Below are 23,812 nucleotides of genomic sequence, written 5' to 3'. Positions count from 1 at the left end.
GGATACATGGGATTGTATCTAGGACTTGTTGTGGACTGAATCGTGCCCCCCTCAAATCCATATGTTGAAGCCCTAACCCCCAGTGTGACTTAGTTGGAGACGGGGCCTTCGAGGAGGTAAATGTGGTCAAAAGGGCAGGGCCTTAATCCAATAGGACTGGTGCCCTTAGAGGAAGGCACCAGAGACCGCCCTCTTCCCCTGCACAAGCACCGAGGAAAGACCATGTGAGGACACAGAGAAAAGGCAAGCCAGGAAGCGGGACCTCGCCTGAAACCAGTCCCGGCAACTCCCTGATGTTGAACCTCCAGACTCCAGAAAAAAAAGAGGAAAAATATTTCCGTTGTTTAAGCCACACTATCTGTGGTATTTTGAACAGCAGCTTGAGCAGACTGAGACAGGGCCCACCCAGACACTCCAGAAAAAGCTTTTCCTCTCAAGATCTTTAGTTTAATCATGTCTTTTACCATATCAGATGATAGTCACAGGTTCCAGGGATTAGGATGTGGAATCGCTTTTTTTTTTTTTTTTTGATAGAGTCTTGCTCTGTCACCTAGGTTGGAGTGCAGTGGCTCGATCTCAGCTCACTGCAACCTCTGCCTTGCAGGTTCAAACAATTCTCCTGTGTCATCGTCCCGAGTAGCTGGGACTACAGGAGCCCACCACCATGCCTGGCTAATTTTTGTATTTTAGTAGAGACAGGGTTTTACCATGTTGGCCAGGCTGGTCTCAAACTCTTGACATCAAGTGATCCACCTGCCTCGGCCTCCCAAACTGCTAGGATTACAGGTGTGAGCCACCACATCCGGCCTGGATGTGGAATAGCTTTTGTGGAGGGGAGGAGTAAGAGAGCATCATTCCACTCACTACAGAAGGCTTCATGTGGAAGTGACATTTAAGCTGAGACTTGAAGCCTGAGTAAGGGTTAGCCTAGTTGGGAGAAGGAGAGGAGTACTGGAGGACTGTCCAGAGAGAGCGGGGAGCACAATGAAGTCCCGGAGTGAGGTGTGGAGTGCAGCAGAGAGTGCAGAGGAGTGAGGCCGGTGCTTGGGTAAGAGGGCCCAGATTGTGCAGAGCCCTGGGAGTCTTCTGAGCCCTTTTTGGAAGGCTGCATTTTCCCTTAAGGGCCACAAGAAGTCTTAGAAGGTTTCAGATGAAGGCGAGGGAATGCAGGACACAACTGGATTAACATTTTATAAATTCAAAGCTGTGTGCAAGAGCCAGGCAGGAACCAGGCAGAACAGTTAGGAGGGTTTTGCTATACTTAAGCAAGGGCTGGTAGGGATTAGAAATAGCTAGCTGGATATCTAGAGCAGAGAACTGAAGACTTGATGGTTGATTGCATCTGAGGAGTCAAGAGAGGGAGGCTTTAAGAGGAACTCCTGACTTGAGCAACAGGGTAAACAGTGGCGTTATTACTAGGAGCAAGGGAACCTGCAGGGTGAGTTGGGAGAAAGGAAGGGCTAAGGATGATTTTGTTGGGGACAGGGTGAGTTGAGCGGTTTGAAGGAGCTGGCTCCAAGAAGAGGTATCCAGTGGTTAGTTAGCTACATGGAGCTCTGGAGAAAAGTCTACCCTAGGGAAAAAGGACTGAAGGTTGTCACACATCAGATTGTAAATGAAGCCTCGAGAGGAAACAAGTGCAGCCGGTGAGAGCTGGAAGAGTGAGAAGAGAAAAGAATGCAGGACACAGCCCTAAGAAAAGACACAAAACACATTATTTGAGGGTGGAGACGTCTATGAGGGAGACTAAACATGAGACCTAGAGAGCACTTGGATTACAGAAAGGAAGAGAGCGGGGAGTAGTCTGTAGCAACAGATGTTGCCTGGAGGTAAAACAGATACAAACCCAAGAGTGTCCACTGCACTGAGCTTTATCTGGGTCAGCGGGTGGCTCTGGGGGCAGTGGAGAGATGAAGACCCAGCTGCTGTGGGACTTGGGAAGTCTGCGGAGGGAGAGAAGAGACGCTCTCCATGGAGAGGAAAAAGACAGTTTAGGATTTGGAGGGGGATATGACAAGGGGCTTTGATTTTACTTTTAAGATTGGGAAAAAATGAATGTGTTCACATGCTCCCTGGTTCCTGCCTTTCTGTAGAGAAAGGTAGAGACTAAAGATAACACGAGGAGCTAGCCTCTCCCTGAGCGGGGAGTTGAGAAGCAGTCCAGCGTCCAGGAGCGAGGATGGATGAGCGCCCTTCTCTATCCTAATGGAAGAGAAGGGAGAAGGCGAAAGCAGTGTAGAGAATGTGATGGCACATGTTCCATGTCTTCTCTTCTGGGAGCATTTGTTTTCTTCTGATGGGGTGGGGTGATCTGCTGAGAGGGTGAGGTGGGGGTGACAGAATTGAAGGGTGGAGATTTGAAGCAGATCAGGAGAGTTAACTCAAGAAACAAGGTGGGGCTGCAGGGGTCAAGGAGATGGTGTCTGGGAAGTAACTGAGTCGCCTGGTTGGAAGGGTAAGAAGTTCCAGTTTTCTGATTTCAGAGGAGGAGCGGATCTGGGATGACAAGGTCAAGGTGTGTCCATTGGATGCCCTTTTTTTTTTTTTTTTTTTTTTTTTTTTTCTTGCTGAACTCCCCTGGTTGGAACCTACAAGTACCACATTGAATAGAAGTGGCAAGAAGGGGGTAGTGCAGGCAGCAGGACAGGGTAGTGTGATGTGGTGAAGGGCAGCAGGGATTAACTGAGCGAGTCAGCACTATTTCTTTTTAAGCTATAAAAACAATAGTATTCCCAGAGGCTCCATTCAGCAGATTTGTGCTTTTAACTCATTGGTGGCTGAAGGGGAGAAGAAAGGCAAAGAAGTGAGGAACTCAGGTGTGATGGGTCGTTGAGGTAGGCTTCAGGTCAGCTAAGATGCTGATGGTACTTGAGGAGGAGAAAGTTCAAAGCCAGAGCCCAAATCTTCAATGAAAGACAGGAGCCTGGATGGAGCGGTTTCTAGGCGAGTGGAGAAGTCCTGGTCCCAGGAGGCTGGGGTGAGTACAGGAATGTGCCCCTTGGCTGACTGTGGTCTGCAAGACCAATCTAAGAATGGGCTGTTTCTTTCTTTCTCCTTCTTCTTCTTTTTTTTTAATCGTGATAAAACCTAATTAACCAGATGCCTTGGCATGAAAAATTACCAAGAATGATCTACTGAGTGATCTAATCAATTTCGCAATAAATGAATGCAACTGCAACAGGAAAAAAATTTTCAAGACAATCAATATGGTTGTTTTCATAAAGACATTCCCTGAATAAATGTCAGTGACTTCACTTTAAGGCCAAACACAGTTTCACATTAAAAAATGGTCCTCATTATCCGTTCCTTGACTCCCTTTTCTAAGTGTGTATAATCCAGACTTGACTAAATCTCTACTTTAAATGCCACAGTTAAGCCTCATACTTCATCTCTGTTTTAGTGGAAATGGAACAGAACCGACCACTGGACTCTTCATAATAGGTTGTAATATCCTTATTGAAGACCATTATTAATTTCACATATCCTGCCTTCTTTCTTCCAAGCCATATCTTCCTCCTATTATCTCTTTCACAGAGTATCTGTTGCTCTACCCCTTAATAATTTTATACATAAGCAAAAAATCCCCTTATTAAGAAACAACAAATTTGGGCCAGGCATGGAGGCTGACGCCTGTAATCCCAGCACTTTGGGAGGCGAAGGCAGGTGGATCACCAGGTCGGGAGATTGAGGCTAACATGGCTAACATGGTGAAACCCCATCTCTACTAAAAAGACAAAAATTAGCCGGGCGTGGCAGCATGTGCCTGTAATCCCAGCTACTTGGGAGGCTGAGACAGGAGAATCGTTTGAATCCGGGAGGCAGAGGTTGCAGTGAGCCGAGATCGCACCACTGCACTCCAGCCTGGGCAAAAAGAGCAGGACTCTGTCTAAAAACAAAAAAAGAAACTACAGATTTGATAGAACCATGTATTTACTAAGACCATCTAAAGACAGGTCAGTACTTTAACACTGGTGTATTATGTCTAGGAAAATTTCTACTGGAACAAGGAATTATTATTAATTATTCTTATTATTATTTACAGATATAATTCTTGCCATCCCATGGGTAAGCCAGGGTCTCTTCTCTTATCTTCAGCAGAATGAAACCAGTCCAGGATAAGTTTTTTGGTTTTTTTTTGTTTTGTTTTTACAAACATCTCTGGTGGTTAGCAAGTTGCGGTAGTCATAGCTACTATACACCATTAGGTGAGAACACAGTGTGCCAGGTTCTGGGCTAAACATCTTACATACATCAATTTAAACATCACAAAACCCCCATGAGGTAGGTATTTTTATTATCCCCTTTCTATGGACAAGGAAACAGCTTAGAGAGCTTAGTTACATGCCTCACGGACACAAGCAAACAAAAAGTGAAACTTGGATTCAAAGTTAGATCAGTCCAAATCCATATCCAGGCTTTCAATAAACTGTTTGCTGCTGTGATAAAAATTCAGTGTGTGCATGTGTGTGTGTGTGTGTGTGTGTGTGTGTAAAGCAGGGAAGGTAGAGGGCTGGGAGGCTATGGGGTAGGGGTTGGGATAGGCAGAGAGAGAGAGAGAGTAAAGGGAGTGGTGAGAATTTTGGAAACAAGTAAAGTAGAAACATTCTTTTTGATGCTATTGTTAATGGATTTGTTTTCATTTGGGAGTTATTTATTGTTAGTGTATAGAAATATAATTATTTTTATATATTCATATTATATCCTACAACCTTGCCAAATTCATTTATTAACTGTAATCAATTTTTTTGCAGATTATTTAGGATTTTCTGTAGACAAGAGTATGTCATCTGCAAATAGAGATAACTATTTCTTCCTTTCCTTTTTTGTCTTTGGTTTTTTTTTTTTTTTTTTGAGACAGAGTTTTGCTCTTGTCACCCAGGTTGGAGTGCAATCGTGCTATCTCAGCTCACTGCAGCCTCCAACTCCCGGGTTCAAGTGATTCTCCTGCCTCAGCCTCCCAAGTAGCTGGGATTACTGGCGTGGGCCACCACACCCGGCTAGGTTTTGTATTTTTAGTAGAGACTGGGTTTCACCATGTTGGCCAGGCTGGTCTTGAACTCCTGACCTCAGGTGATCTGCCCACCTTGGCCTCCCAAAGTGCTGGGATTACAGGCATGAGCCACTGCACCCGGGCCAACTATTTCTTCCTTTCTAACTGAATGTCTTTTTTTTTTTTTTTTTTTTCATTTTTCTTGCTAAACTCCCCTGGCTGGAACCTACATACAACATTGAATAGAAGTGGCAAGAAGGGAGTAGTGCAGGCAGCAGGACAGGGTAGTGTGATGTGGTGAAGGGCAGTGGGGATTAACTGAGTGAGTCAGCACTATTTCTTTTTAAGCTATAAAAACAATAGTATTCCCAGAGGCTCCATTCAGCAGATTTCTGCTTTTAACTCATAGATCAAGTGAGTCACAGAGCCAGCTCTAGTTGTAAGCAAGGCTGGAGAGATGAATATTAACTGGGCATATTGCTACCTGGTTAAAAATTGAGGTTGCATTGATAAGAAAGAAGGGGAAAATGGATACTGATTAAGCTACTAGCTATGTCTGCCAATATTATTGAGAAGAAAAAAAAAAATGTCTAAGTCAAGAAAAAGGGCACCATGTAGCCAAGAAAAGATCCTGATTATGTTTTGAAAATTTAGAATTTCTTCTAATGCTACATATGTTTTTGAGGTTTTTCATGGGTAATTACAGGTAAGTGTTTCCAATGAGGACTGGCTTAGAGGGGAGCTCTCCTGGGTTTACATGGCAGAGCAGTTCTTTCTACAGGCCATGTGTTGCTGCTCTGATGCCTCAGCCCCAAGGTCTAAGGTAGGGGTCAGCAAACATTTTTGTAAGGAGCCAGATATAGTAAATGTTTTAGGCTTTGTGGGTTACATGGTATGGCAGGCTGAAAAATGGGCCCTCCAAAAAATGTTCCCATTCTAATCACTAGAACCTTAGAATGTATTACTTTATATGGCAAAAGAGAATTTGTAGATGTGAGTAAATTAGGGATCTTGAGATGAGAGTTTATCCTGGATTATTGGGGTGGCACAGCATAATTGCAAGGGTCCTTAAAAGAGGGACACAGAGGGATTAAAGAGACAAATTGTGCTACTTCCTTTGAAGATAGAGGATGGGGCCCAGAGTCAAGGAATGCAGGTGATTTCTAGATGCTATAATAGATAAGACAAAATGGATTTTCCCCTAGAGCCTCCAGGAGGGATGCAGCCCTGTCAACACCTTGATTTTTGGATATCTGACCGCCAGAACTTTAGGAGAATAAATTTGTATTATTTGAGCCACTAAGTTTGTTGTAATTTGTTATGGCAGCAATAGGAAACAAATAGATGTGATTTCTATTACAACTACTTAATTCAGCTATTGTACCGAAAGAAGCTATAGGCAATACATAAGTGAATGGACATATCTGTGTTCCAATAGAAGTTTATTTACAAAACCAGTAGGCGGCTGGATTTGGTCCATGGGCTATAGTTTTCTGACTCCTGATCTATGTAATCTCCAATTTTGCAACATCAGTTTGTCTCTTTTTTTTTTTTTTTTTTTTTTTTTTTTCAGACAGGGTCTCACTCCGTGGCCCAGGTTGGAGTGCAGTGTCATGATCTCGGCTTATTACAGCTTTGACCTCTCAGGCTCAAATGATCCTCCTGCCTCAGCCTCCTGAGTAGCTGGGACTACAGGTGGGCACCATCGGGCCCAGCTAATTTTTTATTTTTTGTAGAGATAGGGTTTTGCCATGTTGCCTAGGCTGGTTTCAAACTCCTGGACTCAAGTGATCTGCCCACCTTGGCCTCCCAAGATGCTGGGATTACAGATGTGAGCCACTGCACCCAGCTGTCTCCATTTTTTAAGTTAAAATACATAATGTTCTAGCAAATATTCTTGTGGGCAATTCATTGGACCTATCTTAGATTACATGTCCAGAGTAAATTCTAGAAATGAAATTCCTGGTCTTCTCTGAAGAGGGAATTGAGTGGGGAAAAAAAAAAAGAAAATGAAAAAAGAAATAAACACAAGATATTCTTGGTCAAAGTGTGTCTACTCTTTCTCCTCCAGTGAGCTCTGATGAAGCCACAGTAATCCACATTCCCAGGGCAACACAGGTGGTCTGCCTCTCCACGTGCTCAGAGTGCCAATTATTGGTAAGGAGATATAGGGACTGGAGTGAAACATCAGAATCATGACTCGTATTCATGTTTTATACACAAATTTAAAATATTGGAGCAGGTTATTTATCTGGAAACCCTAAGTTTGGCTGTTTAATGTGCTATTTTAAATATAGGCAACAGAAAACAAAATACAAAGTCTTATTTCTAACACTTTAAAATGTTGGCAAAGTGTCTCCCTCATTAGTATGGTGGTGAGTATCCCCACCTGTCATAAAATGTTGGCAAATAGGCTGGGTGTGGTGGCTCCTGCCTGTAATCCCAGCACTTTGGGAGGCCAAGTTGGGAGGATCACTTGAGGCCAGGAGTTTGAGATCAGCCTGGACAACATAGAGAGACTATGTCTCTCCAAAAAAATTTTTAAAATTAGCCAGGTGTGGTGGCATGTGCCTGTAGTCCCAGCTACTTGGGAGACTGAAGTGGAGGGTGACTTGAGCCCAGGAGGTGGAGGCTGCAGTCAGTGAGTCAAGATCCCATCACTGTATTCTGGCCTGGGTGACAGAGTGAGACTCCCATATCAAAAAAAAAAAAAAAAAAAAAGTGGCAAATGATTACAGTTTTTCCATTTCACTCAGCCGCTACACTGAGCGTGTTCACAGTTGGGACAGTATTAGCATTTGGTTCTCTTAGTATTGGCCCATTGTCAATGGAAAATGGTTGGTTACATGTGATTTTCTTATCAATTGTCTAGAGTTGAAAGGACGATATTTCTGGAATGTGCTCTTGACCAACATAGTTTTACTATAAGATAACCTATCCTTGTATTCACAGCCTTATTCTTGCTGATCTCTACAGGAATTTCACTTTGGAGCCCCTGTTTGGGGAAGTTAGTATGTAGAAGAAATGATTGGTGAATTCATTCTTTGCTATTTGGAGGAAAGAAAAGTCAGTACTTCCTGCTTTATCATAAAATTCCATGTGATTCTAAGATCATTCTTTAATTATTCTGGTTTTACCAAGGATCCCCAAATTGGGGGTTCTATTCAGATCAGCCAAGAGTCCTTATGAAATTCTTCGGAGCACTCCACTAGCACAGTGTTGGGATCCTGCATTAAATAAGGTGTGTGAAGATACCAGGCACACACTTAATTACAGCTAACATTTGTTGAGAATTTAGTATGTGCTGCATCAGGAAAACTATTCTAATTAACTCTTACAACATCTTTGAGAGCTACATATCATTATTGTGCTTATTTTATTGTTAAGGAAACTGGGGCATTGGGGCATTATAATAAATAGAATTGCTGGGAGTTGAACACAAGCAGTTTGATTCCAAAGCCCTTACTTTGCACTGTGGATTATACTAGATAGTCAATAGATGAAGTCTTCTTTTATTTATTCAATCAATCAATCAATCAATCAATCAATCAATCAATCAGTAAACGTGTTCATTTATTGGGCTTGGTATACATCAATAAGTAAAACAGATAAACCTCCTGTTCTATTGGAGATTTACTTTCCAGTGGGGATGAAGTGGGGGGCCAAGACAATAAACAATCAACAATCAACACATTAATCATACTAACATAGGAAACATAATAACAAATACACATTTTAAGTTAATCATAAAGTACGTTAGAAGGTGTGAAGTACAATGGGAAAAAAAAGGAAGAGAGCAGGGGAACAGGAACTGGGAGTGGGTCTACGTAGACAGGCTTCATTGAGAGCCTGGCATTTGGACAACAATTGAAGGAAGAGAGGGAGCTTTTTGGACTCATATCCAATTCCTCTTTTTCTATCGTTGTAAAAATTTCTCAGTGAAATTTATACCAGTATAATATCTGCTACCTACTATTTATAGGGTGATGTTGTACTTACAGTACCATCTGTAGGCTCCTTGGAATTTTTATTAAGCAGAGGACCCAAACTTAAATTATCAAGTTACTGAAAACTGTAACCAATAATATACAGCTTGGTCTCAATTATTTGGACATTAGGTGAAAACAGAGATGTCCTCCCCACTGCCTCCAGTATGTCTGATTTATGTATGTATGTGGACTCAATCCAAAGGATATCTATAAAACTCAAGGACAAGATAAACAATCAGGGCTGAGCTTGGTGGCTTACACCTGTAATCTCAGTGCTTTGGGAGACTGAGGTGGAGGATCACTTGAGGCCAGGAGTTCAAGACCAGCCTGGGCAACATAGTGAGACCCCCATCTCTACCAAAAAAGAAAAAAAAAAAAGACAAACAGTCATAGGGTAACTGACCTAGGGAACTAGAAGAGAAGTTACTTTAAAGCCAAACATGAATTCTTCTCTGGTAGTGATTATTGTGCAAAACTCTTCCAGTGAAAAAGCATAATAATACATGATAAATACTGGGTTTTGTATTTGTTTTAACTTTAGGTGCCTGATGTCTTGACATAAAATATGTATTGAACTGCTTCATGTATATAATTTTTTTTTTTTTTTTTTAGATGGAGTCTCACTCTGTCACCCAGGCTGGAGTGTGGTGGTACCATTTCAGCTCACTGCAACCTCTGCCTCCTGGGTTCAAGTGATTCTCCTGCTTCAGCCTCCCGAGTAGATTACAGGCGGCTGCCACCACGCCTGACTGATTTTTGTATTTTTAGTAGAGATGGGGTTTCACCATGTTGGCCCGGCTGGTCTCGAACTCCTGACCTCAAGTGATCTGCCTACTTCGGCCCCCCAGCATGCTGGGATTACAGGCGTGAGCCACCATGCCCGACCTCGAGATATTTTGATATGTCAATTATTATAACAAAGAGGGAATTAAACTGGCATCTACATCTAAATATCTAAAAAGCAAAATAAAATAAAGGCTGGGTGCGGTGGCTCATGCCTGTAATCCCAGCACTTTAGGAGGCCAAGGCGGGCGGATCACTTGAGGTCAGGAGTTCGAGACCAGCCTGGCCAACATGGTGAAACCCCATATCTGCTAAAAATACAAAAATTAGCCAGGTGTGGCAGTGCATGCCTGTAATCCCAGCTACCCAGGAGGCTGAGGCAGGAGAATCGCTTGAACCTGGGAGGCGGACATTGCAATGATCCAAGATTGCACCACTGCACTCCAGCCTGGGTGACAGAGTGAGACTGTGTCTCAAAACAAAAACAAAAACAAAATACATAAGTATCTGAGCTAACTGCCTACCTTGTTTTATTCTTTCATTGGAATTGTAAGCACCATGTGGGCAGAGAATGTGCCTGTCTTGGTGATGCTCAATACTTATTTGTTGAATTCAAGGATGAAAAAAAAGAAAGAAAATTTATCTGTTATGGTTGCAGTGAAAAAAAAAGGAAAGAAGAAAGGAAAATAGAAAAAAAAGGGAAAAAAGAAGAAAAGAAATTTTAAAAGCCAAAAATAAAAGAAGAAAGAAGAAAGAAAAGAAAGCGGCCGGGCGTGGTGGCTCACGCCTGTAATCCCAGCACTTTGGGATGCTGAGGCAGGAGGATCACGAGGTCAGGAGATAGTGACCATCCTGGCCAAAATGGTGAAACCCTGTCTCTACTAAAATACAAAAAAAAAAAAAAAAAAAAAATTAGCCAGGCGTGGTGGCGTGGGACTGTAGTCCCAGTTACTCAGGAGTCTGAGGCAGGCGAATCGTTTGAACCTGGGAGGAAGAGGTTGCAGTGAGCCGAGATCACACTACTACACTCCAGACTGGCGATGGAGCGAGACTCCGTCTCAAAAAAATAAAAAAATAAAAAAGTGAATTTCTTTTATTTAGCTACTTTACGTTAGATATATTGAGTGGCATTTGAATAGAGGACCGTAATGTGAGATTTTGCTGCAAGGACAGAACATTTAACTTTGGTGCTGTATGTATACTAATTGTTTTTTGACTATGACAATTGTGAAAGAGGCATTTGTGCTTGCAGAGACTGACATGAATTCACTATTTTGCTAGTATGCTAATGCCTATCTTGGGAGGTAGAAATCAAGCAATAGTGATAATTCTTATGAAAGTTTTTTTTTTTCTTTCTGTACATCATGTCAATCAATGTTTGACCCCTATATCCATTTGGGGTGAGAAAAAAATCTTTAATAGGGATTTTCAAATTGCAGAAATTAATTTAATTATTTGTGACAAGGTTGAAAAAAAAGGTGCAGAATAGGAAAGAATAGAAAATACTTGTGCATTGCATATTGTGAAGGTGAATATTGTATTGTGTATTTTGTGCACTGAATTATGAGGAAAATGCATGTCTTACTATTAAAATGTTTTAAAGATTGAAATTCAAGCTTTAAATCAATTGAATTAGGATTAGTGTGATCCCCAGATCATGAGTAAGCCATTGAAATCCTTCTGAATCTCAAATTGTATTGAGTTTAGTAGAGAAGCATTGAGTGACTATCTGTCCTGGTTCAAATCTAACCTCCGCCACTTCTTAACAATATGAGTTTGAGCCTTTCTTTCCTTACCTATAAGATGGTAGAGCCCACTTCATAAAGTTGTTTTGAGTATCAAAAAAGAGTTAATATACATAAAGTGCTTAGAAGAGTGCCTGGGACATAGTAAGGAGTACATGAGTGTTGGTGGTTATTACTGTTGTTGTTGTTATGTGATGATGTGCACTGTGAGAGATTTCATATGTGATGTCTCATTTAACCCAAGACTATATGTGAGTTTTAGTGCACACCATACTTTCTACACATTTTCTGAAATAGAGCCTGGCTAGTTGACTTTTAAGCAGAAATACCCAAGACCTTAAAAAGCAGCCATCTTCCAGCCCAGCAGTGATGCACACCTGTAGCCCCAGCTACTTGGAAGTCTGGGGTGGAAGGATCACTGAGCCAAGGAGTTTAAGGCTGCAATCTGTGATGATTTATCTTGTGAATAACCCCTATACTCCAGACTGGGCAACATAATGAGACACACCATCTCTAATAAAAATAAACAACAAAAACCTCAACCATCTCCTAGCTGTTCTTTTACACTAGATCATGTTTAGTAACTTGATAATTTATAAAGAAAAGAAATTTATTTCTTACATTTCTGGGCCTGGGAAGTCCAAGATCAAGGTGCCAGCAGGTCTGGTGTTTGGTGAGGGCTTACTCTCTGCTTCCAAGATTATACTTTGTTGCTGCATCCTCACACTGTGGAAGGTGAAAGGGCAAAAGGCCTAGCTAGTTCCCTCAAGCCTTCTTAGCAGGGTACTAATCTCATTCACGAGGATGAGGCCCTCATGACTTAATCACCTGCTAAAGGCCCCACCTCTTTTTTTGTTGTTGTTGAGACAGAGTCTCGCTCTGTTTTTCAGGTTGGAGTGTAGTGGCAGGATCTCAGTTCACTACAACATTTCCTCCTGGGTTGAAGCAATTCTCCTGCCTTAGCCTCCTGAGTAGCTGGGACTACAAGCATGTGCCACCATGCCTGACTAATTTTTGCATTTTTAATAGAGATGGGGTTTCATCATGTTGGCCAGGCTGGTCTTGAACTCCTGACCTCAAATGTTCCGCCTGTCTTGGCCTCCCAATGTGCTGGGATTACAGGCGTGAGCCATCACGCCGGCCAAAGGCCTCCACCTCTTAACACTATCGCCTTAAGGTTTAAGCTCTAACAATTTTAAAGAGACACATACATTAAAACCATAGAAATTACATACACTGGATCTAATTCATCATCACATTATTCTTTTAGATGGGTGGTATATGACCTGGGGAGGTAGGTACCAAACGGCTGCTCACATTAAAAACATCTAAGCTTGGCTGGTCGCGGTGGCTCATGTCTATAATCCTAGCAGTTTGGGAGGCTGAGGTGGGTGGATCACCTGAGGTCAGGAGTTCAAGACCAGCCTGGCCAACATGATGAAACCCTGTCTCTACTGAAAATACAGAAAATTAGCCAGGTGTGGTGGCAGGCGCCTATAATCCCAGCTACTCAGGAGGCTGAAGCAGGAGAATCGCTTGAACTCAGGAGGCAGAGGTTGCAGTGAACCGAGATCGTGCCATTGCATTCCAGCCTGGGCAACAAGATCGAAACACCATCTCAAAAATAAATAAATAAATAAATAAATAAATAAATAAATAAGTAAATAAAATCTAAGGTTGTATAAATGGAAAAGGATGAGTGTCATCTACTTCCTGCTAAGAGCACAGAGGAGGTCTAGCTTTTCTAGTTAATATTATGGATATAGGTAGCCCAGAACCATACAATTTGGCCATCTCGTGGATAACATTTGCCATTTCACTCATTTCACTTAGGGTTGTATAGTCTTCCAATGTCTGCAATTCCCTTAATGGCCATTAGAGTCACAGACGAGAAAAAAAACCTCTTCAGAAAACAGTGTGAATAATGGGAGCAAGAGAAGAAGTTCCTGGTTATAGCCCACTCATATATTTTTGAAATATAGGTCAGATCTAGAGGAAATGAAAGAAACTTCCTGTTGAATTTTCATTTATAGTATGTGTCTGGAAATCTCTAAATGTAATTTCTTGGTGTAAAATAAACTGCAGAAATCTGGGATGTGTCAGTCTACTTTATGTTTATTGAAGCCATTCTATTTGAAGCTGAAATGTTGTAAAATTATATAGTGGAGTGAACAGCTACAATTAGTTTAACAGACATGACCGTACTCCTCAATTGAAAGGCTGTCAAGACCTCAACAATCGACACAAAAAAGACCCAGGAATCCCATAAATCCTGTCTCCTAGGAAGGATAACATTTCCCTTTGATTGCTGCACATCCCTTTGCATATGTTATTACCTTCCACCCTGTTTTCTGTGATTAACAAAAAGCCCTGCCCAAAGAGAAACAGCCACAAATAATGTTTTAAAATATTTTAACTGATTAGGACAACTTGGAAGTTTCAGTGACCCCAACCAAGCACTAAAAATAAAAACCGGTTTGGGCAAAACTATGAAAGCCTCACCACTAGTGTGGCAAACATCACCATTTACCTTATCTTCAGTCTACCTTGATTTTAGATTTGTCTTCTAAACTGAGATGAGGACCCTATTTTTAATATTTGTTAAAGTAATGCCACTTGATAGATGTAGCCTTGATGTCACTTGTAGCAGATACTGTCGACTGCCTCTGCAACCAGTGGTGGGAGCCCTGATTTTGTGCTTGTGTTTATGCTCCTTCACATGTCCATATGCTCTTTGAAGGTGACCCTGATTCCCATCCAGGGGTAAATCATGATTTTGCTGAGCCACTCATGGAATTCCATTTTCCTTTTTAGTGATTTGTTTAAGGAGGGGCTCTGATCTAATAAGCCATGAGTGAAGTTCCCCTGGGAGGCTTCTGGAGAAGTCTTCTCTTCTTTTGGGATATTTTTTTTTTTTTTTTTTTGAGACGGAATCTTGCTCTGTTGCCCAGGTTGGAATGCAGTGGCCGGATCTCAGCTCACTGCAAGCTCCACCTCCTGGGTTCATGCCATTCTCCTGCCTCAGCCTCCCGAGTAGCTGGGACTACAGGCGCCCGCCACCTTGCCCGGCTAGTTTTTTGTATCTTTGTAGTAGAGACGGGGTTTCACCGCGTTAGCCAGGATGGTCTCGATCTCCTGACCTCGTGATCTGCCCGTCTCGGCCTCCCAAAGTGCTGGGATTACAGGCTTGAGCCACCGCGCCCGGCCCAAGGGGTATGTTGTTATATCTGCATATAATGCCTGGAGGAGTGTAGCCATCTTGTGACCCTGGCACAAAGCTGACACGTTGAGGAATGCAGAGCAGAGAGACGCAATGAATCTGGGTCCTTCATGATGTCATTAAAGCATCAAACCTTGCAGCAACCTACATTGAGGCTTTGTAAAAATGTGAGATAATTAATTTTTCTTAATGTGTAAGTCAGGACTTTCTGTTACTTGCTTCCCTAGACACCCTAACTAATACTGCCAGAAGGAAAATATCTATATTAAGGCTCTTGGGGTTAGAGGCTTCTGCTTCACAGGCTGAGCTAAGACTCAGCCTCTAGAAGACTAAAAAGGCAGCATACTGTTGAATAAAGAGCCCTGGACTTAGGGTCAGAAAAACTAGCTCCGAATCACACCTGCCATTTATTATTTGTGTGATCTCAGGCCGATAATTTAATCTGTCTGACCCAGCCAGATGTGGTGGCTCATGCCTGTAATCCCAGCACTTTGGGAGGCCGAGGTGGGTGGATCACCTGAGGTCAGGAGTTTGACAGCCTGACCAATCTGGTGAAACCATGTCTCTACTAAAAGTACAAATAATAATAATGACGATGATAATAATAATAATAATAATTTAGTTGGGTGTGGTGGCGCACGGCTGTAATCCCAGCCACTTGGGAGGTTGAGGCAGGAGAATAGCTTGAACTAGAGAGGCGGAGATTGCAGTGAGCCAAGATCGCGCCATTGCACTCCATCCTGGGCAACAAGAGCGAAACTCTGCCTCAAAAAAAGAAAAAAAAATCTGTCTGAACCTCAGATTAACAATGTTAACTCACAGTCTGGCTGTGAAGGTTCAGTGAAGTAGTATGTGTGAAAGGCCACCAGGTGGAGTCTCCTTGAGGGCAAAGTTTGCGCTGTGCTCGTCTTTGTATCCTTATCAGACACTAGCTAGCATATAACCACAAATACTTTTACGGCACCTACTCTATGCCAGTATTTTCCACATTGTAAGCATTTAACATGTTTTGTTTTGTTTTTGAGACAGTCTCACTCTGTTGCCCAGGCTGGGCATGATCTTGGCTCACTGCAACCTCTGCTTCCTGGGTTCAAGCGATTCTTGTGCCTCAGCCTCCCGAACAACTGGGATTACAAGCATGCACCACCATATCTCGCTAATTTTTGTATTTTTAGTAGAGGTGGGGTTTCACCATGTTGGCCAGGCTGGTCTCAAACTCCTGACCTCAAGTGATCTGCCCGCCTCAGCCTCCCAAAGTGCTGGGATTACAGGCGTGAGCCACCACACTTGGCCTATTATGTACTTTAAAGTATTTGTTTTATGTATTAACTCATTTAAATCTCATAACAATGCTGTATTAATTATTTCCCCTCTTTACAGATGAAGAAAGGCTCAGAGAGATTAAGTAATTTTCCGTGGTCACCCAGATAGGAAATAGTAGAGTCAAAATTTGAATTCTGGACCTTTCAGAGTCTAGGGTCTCATTTACACTATATTCTACATACTAGGGGCTCAGTATTTGTTAAATGGATGAATGGCGCCCACTAGCAGTTCGATTACTGTTTATTGGGAAAATGGGACATAGTAGTTGAATAACAATTTTTTTTTCTTAAGAAGAAATATTTTATTTTATATTGTGCTTTTTTTTTTTTCTGTTTGGAAACAAAGAGGTTCAACAGGTTTCCACCTGGGGGTCATTTTTCCATGGTAAAGAGAGTGGCTGCCAAGGCAGCCACCTGTGGAATTAGGCCTGAATACAGTTACTGTTCTCTCTCAGGTCCAGAGAGTCTCTGAGATGAATAATGTGCCTAGTTTATCTATTTCATCCTCTCCAAAATGGCCTCTAAGAGCACCTGCTGGGACTCTCCTAGCTACTAGAACATAATAGTCACACACCCTGACTAGTCCTCAGCTAAAGGTTGGCTGGGAAGATGAGTTTGTCTTCTGCTCTGCATGTCCTGTTTGCTGTTTCCTGTGGTGTTGTCGTCAGCATCAGTACTGCTCTGTTCAGCACGCTACCACCCCCATCCACCTCATTAAAAGCCATGGGCAACAAACAGTCCTAAGGAAGGAACTCTAACAACAAAATCAAACACACAAATAGTGAAAATAATAAATCCCACCCCAAAACAGATCATTGACTCACATCTCAGTGGATATGCTCTTTCTCCTAGGACAATTAATAGCAAGGCCTTCCTCAACTTCAAGAGACCAAGCTGACTGCCCAATGGGAAAGAGTTGGTTTGGGAAGGAAGTCTTCTTCAGAGTGACAAGAGGCATCTTAGAAGGAGGCCACCTCCTCTTCTTGCCAAGCCACACATTTAGTTTTTTTCAGTGATCCTATCACCTCTCAAGTATGTGGCCTTCTTCCTTTCCTTTCCAAGCCTCCTTTCCCTTCCTCCATACTTCACTCCCCCCTAGTCCCCATCTTCCTGGGGAAGTCACAATTTCCATTATTTGTCTAGAGTTATTATAGTATGCAAAAACCAACCCTAGAATTGGTCTGTGCAAAAATATTGCTTCCAAATCACTCCACATTCCACAACTCATATACATCATCAATACAAACGAAGCACGAAGTTTTGTGGTAATTTTGTAGAACAAAGGATCTAGTAAACATTAAACTCTAAACCAGCACCGTTCAATAGAAATACAATGCAAGCCACAAAGCAAGTCACCATATGTAATTTAAAATTTTCTGGTAACCACATTAAAAAGTAGAAAGAAACAAGTGGAATTAACTCTAGTAATATATTTTATTTAATCCAATATATTTAAAAGATCATTTCGACATGTAGTCAAGATAAAAATTAATAATGAAATATTTTATATATATGTATTTTAATAGTACATCTTTGAAATCCAGTTTTACACTTAAATCTCAATTCAGACTAACCACATTTCAAGCACTCAGTTAACCACATGTGGCTAGTGGCTACCATATTGGACAGCACAGTTCTATACTATTCGTATCTTTTCACATATTGTTCTTAATTCTTCTGAACAGTCTAATGTATTTTTGCATGAATCTAACCAGTGTGTTTAATCTCTCTTGGATTCCTTTCCTGTGAATTATTATATTATAAATATATGTCAGTTACATTTATATATTGCATGCTTGTGTATATTTAAATATATATTAAAATACTTATCTCTATTATTTTTATGTCCATTTACATAGGCTGCCATTTATAAAATTGATCTAATTATCTTCTGTTGCATTGCTATACTGATTGTCCATTTACCTATTGGGCATCTGGGTAATTTTCTTTCTTTTTTTGGCGGGGGGTGACAGAGTCTTGCTATGTTGCCCAGGCTGGAGTACAATGGTGCAATCTCAGCTCACTGCAACCTCCGCCTCCTGGGTTCAATCAATTCTCCTGCCTCAGCCTCCTGAGTAACTGGGATTATAGGCACGCACCACCACGCCTGGCTGATTTTTGTATTTTTAGTAGAGACAGGATTTCACCACGTTGGCCAGGCTGGTCTTGAACCCTGACCTCGTGATCCACCCACCTCAGCCTCCCAAAGTGCTGGGATTACAGGTGTGAGCTACTGTGCCCGGCCAAGCATCTGGGTAGTTTTCCATTGTTCTCTGTTATAAGTATTATTGCTATGAATGCCTTTTTCTTTGGAGTTAATTTTTCTCTCTTTCTATCTCTCTCTCCTTTCCTCCTTTCCTATTCTACTGTTTCTTTTAGGATTATAGAAAGTGAAGTTGAGAAATCTTCCTTCCTCATTTGGTCCAGGAAGGGAGTTTGTGTCCATACTTTTTCACTATATAAGCCCTACCTAAAAACATCTACATTTTCCGTGACAAATTAAAGTTGGTTACCAAGGCTGGGCCCAAAGTAGTTAATCCATGAATGTATAGAGAAAAAACAAAGGATGTCAATGGGGAAGCTTGAAAGTGTTAAGCAAATACCTTCTTTCATAAAGGCTTTTGTAGAAGAAAAGAAAATCCCCCTTCATTTTGAAGTCTAAGGAAGAGGATGTAGTAGCAAAATAGAAAACACATGCATGAATATGGATATAGTTTTCCACACAGCCCCAGTGACTCAAAGATGACAATGAAAAGATGATTATGGCTCCTATTACAAAGGTGATGAGCTGGATGTAATTAGGGATTAAATTTGAAATTCCCAGTACATACCCAGCGACTCATGAACTTGACAAGCTGCCATCGCTCTGAGATCCCTGGAGAAGCAGTGTGGCCAGCTCACGGAGGGAGAGGCATCTGGGGGACCTGCCCGTAGCAAGCCACTCATTGGAGTGATAACGAGCAGAGGGTCCTCTATGAGCAGACTGGAGTGGTGATGTCCGCTCACTTTCCCTTTGTTGTGTGTGCATCAGCTGGCATCCTGGCAGGGTGGTGACTTGTCAGGAAGAAGACAAGTTGCTAGGTAACCAAGGAGGATGAGGGAAGCCCCCTCCGCCTTCCCCAGAGATAGAGTGCAAAGGGGCTCCAAGAAGGATGTGGATGTTAAAAAACAAAAACAAGTGCTACCCTAAGGAATAACAGGGGCCTTTTTTTTTTTTTTTGGAACAGGCTGGTTGCAAGAGGGAAGAGAATTGCTGTGAGTTAGAGGTGGAAGGGGAGGAAAGCAAAGCAAAGGAAGGTGTATAGCCAGAGAGCAAAAGAGGAAAAAGTATGAAAAAGAGAGGAAGAAGATGGTGGGAAAGAAAGCTTCTTCATCAGCTATGGAAATGGCCCCACTGCAGGATGGTGTACTAGAGTCTCCATTAACTACAGGGAATTCAGGGAGTTAAGATTGTCTGCACAAAAAACAAGCTAACGTCGTTCTAAAGGTGTGGTTTCCAGACCGGCCACAATTCATCTGGAAACTTGTTGAAAATGTCATTCTCAAGCCCCATCCCAGGCCTCCTGCTTCAGAAACGTGTTTGTTTGTTTGTTTGTTTGTTTGTTTGTTTGTTGAGATGGAGTCTTGCTCTGTGGCCCAGGCTGGAGTGCAGTGGTGCGATCTTGGCTCACTGCAACCTCTGCCTCCTGGATTCAAGTGATTCTTCTGCTTAGCCTCCTGAGTAGCTGGGATTACAGGTGTGTGCCACCATGCCCGGCTAATTTTTGTATTTTTAATTGAGACAGGGTCTCACCATGTTGGCCAGACTGGTTTCAAACTCCTGACCTCAAGTGATCCGCCTGCCTCGGCCTCCCAAAGTGCTGGGATTACAGGTGTGAGCCACTGTGTCTAGCCTCAGAAATGTGTTTTAACTAGTGTTCCAGGTTATTAAAAGACATGCTTTTTGAAGTTTGAGGACCAATGCTACAAAGAAATGAGACAGATTTTGGAGGTGTGAGGAGGGGGCATCAAAGCAAAAATTTTCTCATTAGTATTAGAAAAAAAATTACTTGCCTGGAAAAGTTAAACAGGCAAGGAAGTTTATCTGAAGTTATTGCAACAGGGGAGAGGGACTAGCACTCAGTGTGAACTCAGCGCTGCTGATGCAGAGGGTGCAAAGTTTTTACAGGCTTTTAAAGGCTAGTGCAACATACCAGAGGATGTTGTGGAGAGGTCGTAGGCTGTTCGTGTTTGCTAATAAACTTCTATCTTTTGACAGGGGATGGTTTTATGACTTGGAGGAAAGTGTCGCGCTCAAGTTAGACTCCCACAAAAACCCTCCACAAAGACTGGGAGACAGGGGTGCCATCTCCTTTGATAATTAAATTTCAAAGGGAGGGCTCCCAGGTCCTTGAGAAAGACATTCCTGTATTGTAAAACTGGCAGGAGGCTTTTGAAAAGATTGACATACATCTCAAAGGGGCAGAGAAAAAATGTACAATGCTCTAAGAAAAAAGGGAGGTTAGGAAGAACCCTGCCTAAAGTTCAGTTAAGCTGAGGGAACATGAAGGCCCTCTTGGTCAGGGGGACAAGGGGACCCTTGTCTTAGTCAACAGAATGTTGTTCTCTCTTTGCAAGAATCCTCCCCCTGCTTGTAATCTTAATCCAGCACCTCACCGCATCTGACAGAACTATACTGGAGGTGACGAGGATAAATGACACCTTATTCCAGAAGGAGATTTCTTCAGGGTGACAGAGAGGAGGGGAAAGGAAGGAGTGGCAGGAGTGGAGAAACCAGTGAGTGTAGAACCTTCTCCATCTCAGCTGCTGCTGGTTTCATTTCCCAAATGGGAAAACAGAGCAGGATATACAGACAAGGAGGGCAGCTTGGATTTGACTTGAGTCTCTTGAAAGTTTCTTCCGAAAAGCTGATAACATTTTCTTGAGACACAGGCAACTACAGTTAAGATAACAAGCCCATCACTGGCCTGGCCAGCTTAAGCCCAATCTGTTGTGTTGCATGAACAGTTGCAACCCCCACAGGGCCCTGCTCCTGAGGGATTTGGCCAAGGTGAATTGCCCTCAAAGAGTAGGACCTTGGTCTTACTTGAAGGCTTCGTTCTTCCAACTGCAGAGCTGTTTGTTGGGGGCATGGCCACCATTGCATTTGATGTAAGACTTCCTGCCAGAAGTGCTGCTCTTTCCAGACCTGTTGTCTGCCATGGTTGTGCCTCTTCCACATAGTTGGTGACTGAGTATTCAGCACTGATCAGGGTTGAGTACTCCAAAGGACAAACAGGCATTTGCTTAGTGATCTTTTGGATCACGTGCCCTCCACTTTTGGGGCTCTGATGCCTAAGATTGGCTTGTCTGAGTGCCAATATCTGCTGCAGCCCATCAGGTATATGAGATGCTACTGAGTCAACCAAATGGTGATATTTAATAAATAAAAAAGCTATGAAAATGGCCATCATTATCACTTTATTTTGTAATCATTTGCTTATGTGTTTCCCTAGATTAAAGGTTTCTCATGGGAGAGCTGAGTCTACTCAATGAATGCTTGTGTGGTATATGAAAAAATGGTCAACATCACTGATCTTCAAGGAAATGCATATCAAAAACAAAATGAGATATTACTCACTCCAGTTAAAGCGGCTATTGTCAAAAAGACAAAATATAACAGAGCTGGTGAGGATGTGGAGAAAGGGGAACACTCCTTGTACACTCTTGGTGAGAATGTGAATTAGTACAACCACTATGGAGAACAGTATGGAGATTCCTTAAAACACTGAAAATAGAACTGCCAGATGATCCAGCAATTCCACTATTGAGTATATACCCAAAAGAAAGGAAATCAGTATATTGAAGAGATAGCTGCACTCCCGTTTATTGCACCACTATTCACAATAGGCAGGACATGAAATCAACCTAAGTGTACATAATGGATAAATGGATAAAGAAAACATGATGTAGATACACAATGGAATATTATTCAGCCATAAAAAGAATGAGATCCTGCCATTTGCAGCACTATGGATGAGCTTGGAGCACATTATAAGTAAAATAAGCCAGGCACAGAAAAATAAATATTGCATGTTCTTACTGACATATGGGAGCTTAAAAAGTTGATCTTAAGGAGGTAGAGAGAAGAATTACAATTACTAGAGTCTGAGAAGGGTACAGAGAGGGGAATGAAGAGAGTTTGGTAGCTTGGTTAATGGGTACAGTTAGGCCAGGCGCAGTGGCTCATGCCTGTAATCTTATCACTTTGGGAGGCTGAGGCTGGAGGAGTGCTTAAGCTCAGGAGTTCGAGACCAGCCTGGGCAATGCAGTGAGACTCTGTCTCTATTAAAAAACAAAGGTCCCAAAATATGGTTAGATAGGATAAGTTCTAGTTGGCTGGGCGCCATGGCTCACGCCTGTAATCCCAGCACTTTGGGAGGCTGAGGCGGGCAGATCACCTGAGGTCACAAGTTCGAGACCAGCCTGGCCAACATGGTGAAACCCCGTCTCTACTAAAAATTCAAAAATTTAGCTGGGCGTGGTGGTGCACACCTGTAATCCCAGCTACTCTGGAGGCTGAGACAGGAGAATGGCTGGAACCTGGGAGGTGGAGGTTGCAGTGAGCCGAGATCGTGCCACTGCACTCCAGCCTGGGTGACAGAGTGAGACTCTGTCTCAAAAAAAAAAAAAAAAAAGAGTAAGCTCCACCGTTTGATAGCAAAGTAGGGTGACTAGGGTTACCAATAATTTATTATATACTTCAAAATAACGAGAAAAGAGAATTTGGAATGTTCTCTATACAAAGAAATGCTAAGTGTTTGAGGTGATGAATATCCCAGTTACCCTGATGTAATGATCACACATTGTATGTATGTATCAAAATATGACATGTACCCCATAACTATGTACAATTCTGTCTCAATAAAAAAACTTCCACAAACGTTTTCAAAAATGCTTGTGTCAACATACGAGTGAAAGAATTAATGAAATACCCCAGAATGCTTTTTATTTATTTATTTTTTTTTTTGAGATGGAGTCTTGCTCTGTCACCCAGGCTGGAGTGCAGTGGCCGGATCTCCGCTCACTGCAAGCTCCGCCTCCCGGGTTCACGCCGTTCTCCTGCCTCAGCCTCCTGAGTAGCTGGGACTACAGGCGCCCGCCACCAGGCCCGGCTAATTTTTTTGTATTTTTAGTAGAAATGGGGTTTCACCATGTTAGCCAGGATGGTCTGGATCTCCTGACCTCGTGATCCACCTGCCTCGGCCTCCCAAGGTACTGGGATTACAGGCATGAGCCACCGCGCCCGGCCTGCCTTTTTTTTTTTTTTTTTTGAGGAGTACACCTAAAAATATTACTAAGCTTGACACAAAAAACTGTGCCTCTTTCACTGTACTTAGGAGTTTGAGAATCACTGCTGAAGGAACTATCATAAAGTTGACAACCTTAGTAATATGTAAGGGTATTAACTTAGTAATAACTTAAAATTAACCAGAGAACATAATCTAGTACATGGTAACACTTTTTGGTTGAACTTCTAACAAATGAATACAGGACAAATATCCATTTGTGACAAATATTTACAAAATGGCCAAACCAACATCTTAGGGTGTGAATTAAAGATAAAAAATTAATTCAATTGCACCATAAATAATTCACCAAAGGGGTTATTTAATGAGGGCTTACTGGGCTTGGCAGGCACCTGGCCAGACACAGAAATGCTAAGACTACTTTGGCCTCCCACCGGCTCCTACAAGCAGGATGGCTTCAAGATGACCAAGAGC

General features: G+C 42.3%; 1 protein-coding gene and 1 long non-coding RNA gene across 15 annotated transcripts in view; one reads left to right on the top strand and one right to left on the bottom strand.

Moving 5' to 3' along the window:
• LOC126954625 (uncharacterized) overlaps positions 1–10,523 on the top strand; it is a 45,754-nt gene extending 35,231 nt beyond the window's left edge. The window contains exon 3 of the long non-coding RNA XR_007725663.1: positions 10,421–10,523. This is a non-coding gene — a long non-coding RNA (uncharacterized LOC126954625). The remainder of the gene's footprint in view (positions 1–10,420) is intronic.
• The window catches only part of NDUFC1 (NADH:ubiquinone oxidoreductase subunit C1), an 829,703-nt gene that overhangs the window by 322,132 nt on the left and 483,759 nt on the right, over positions 1–23,812 (bottom strand). The gene's annotated exons all lie outside the window — the stretch shown is intronic.

The sequence above is a fragment of the Macaca thibetana genome, chromosome 5 (assembly GCF_024542745.1).
Source record: "Macaca thibetana thibetana isolate TM-01 chromosome 5, ASM2454274v1, whole genome shotgun sequence".
NCBI lineage: Eukaryota > Metazoa > Chordata > Mammalia > Primates > Cercopithecidae > Macaca > Macaca thibetana.
This window is presented reverse-complemented; position numbering and strand designations above follow the sequence as displayed.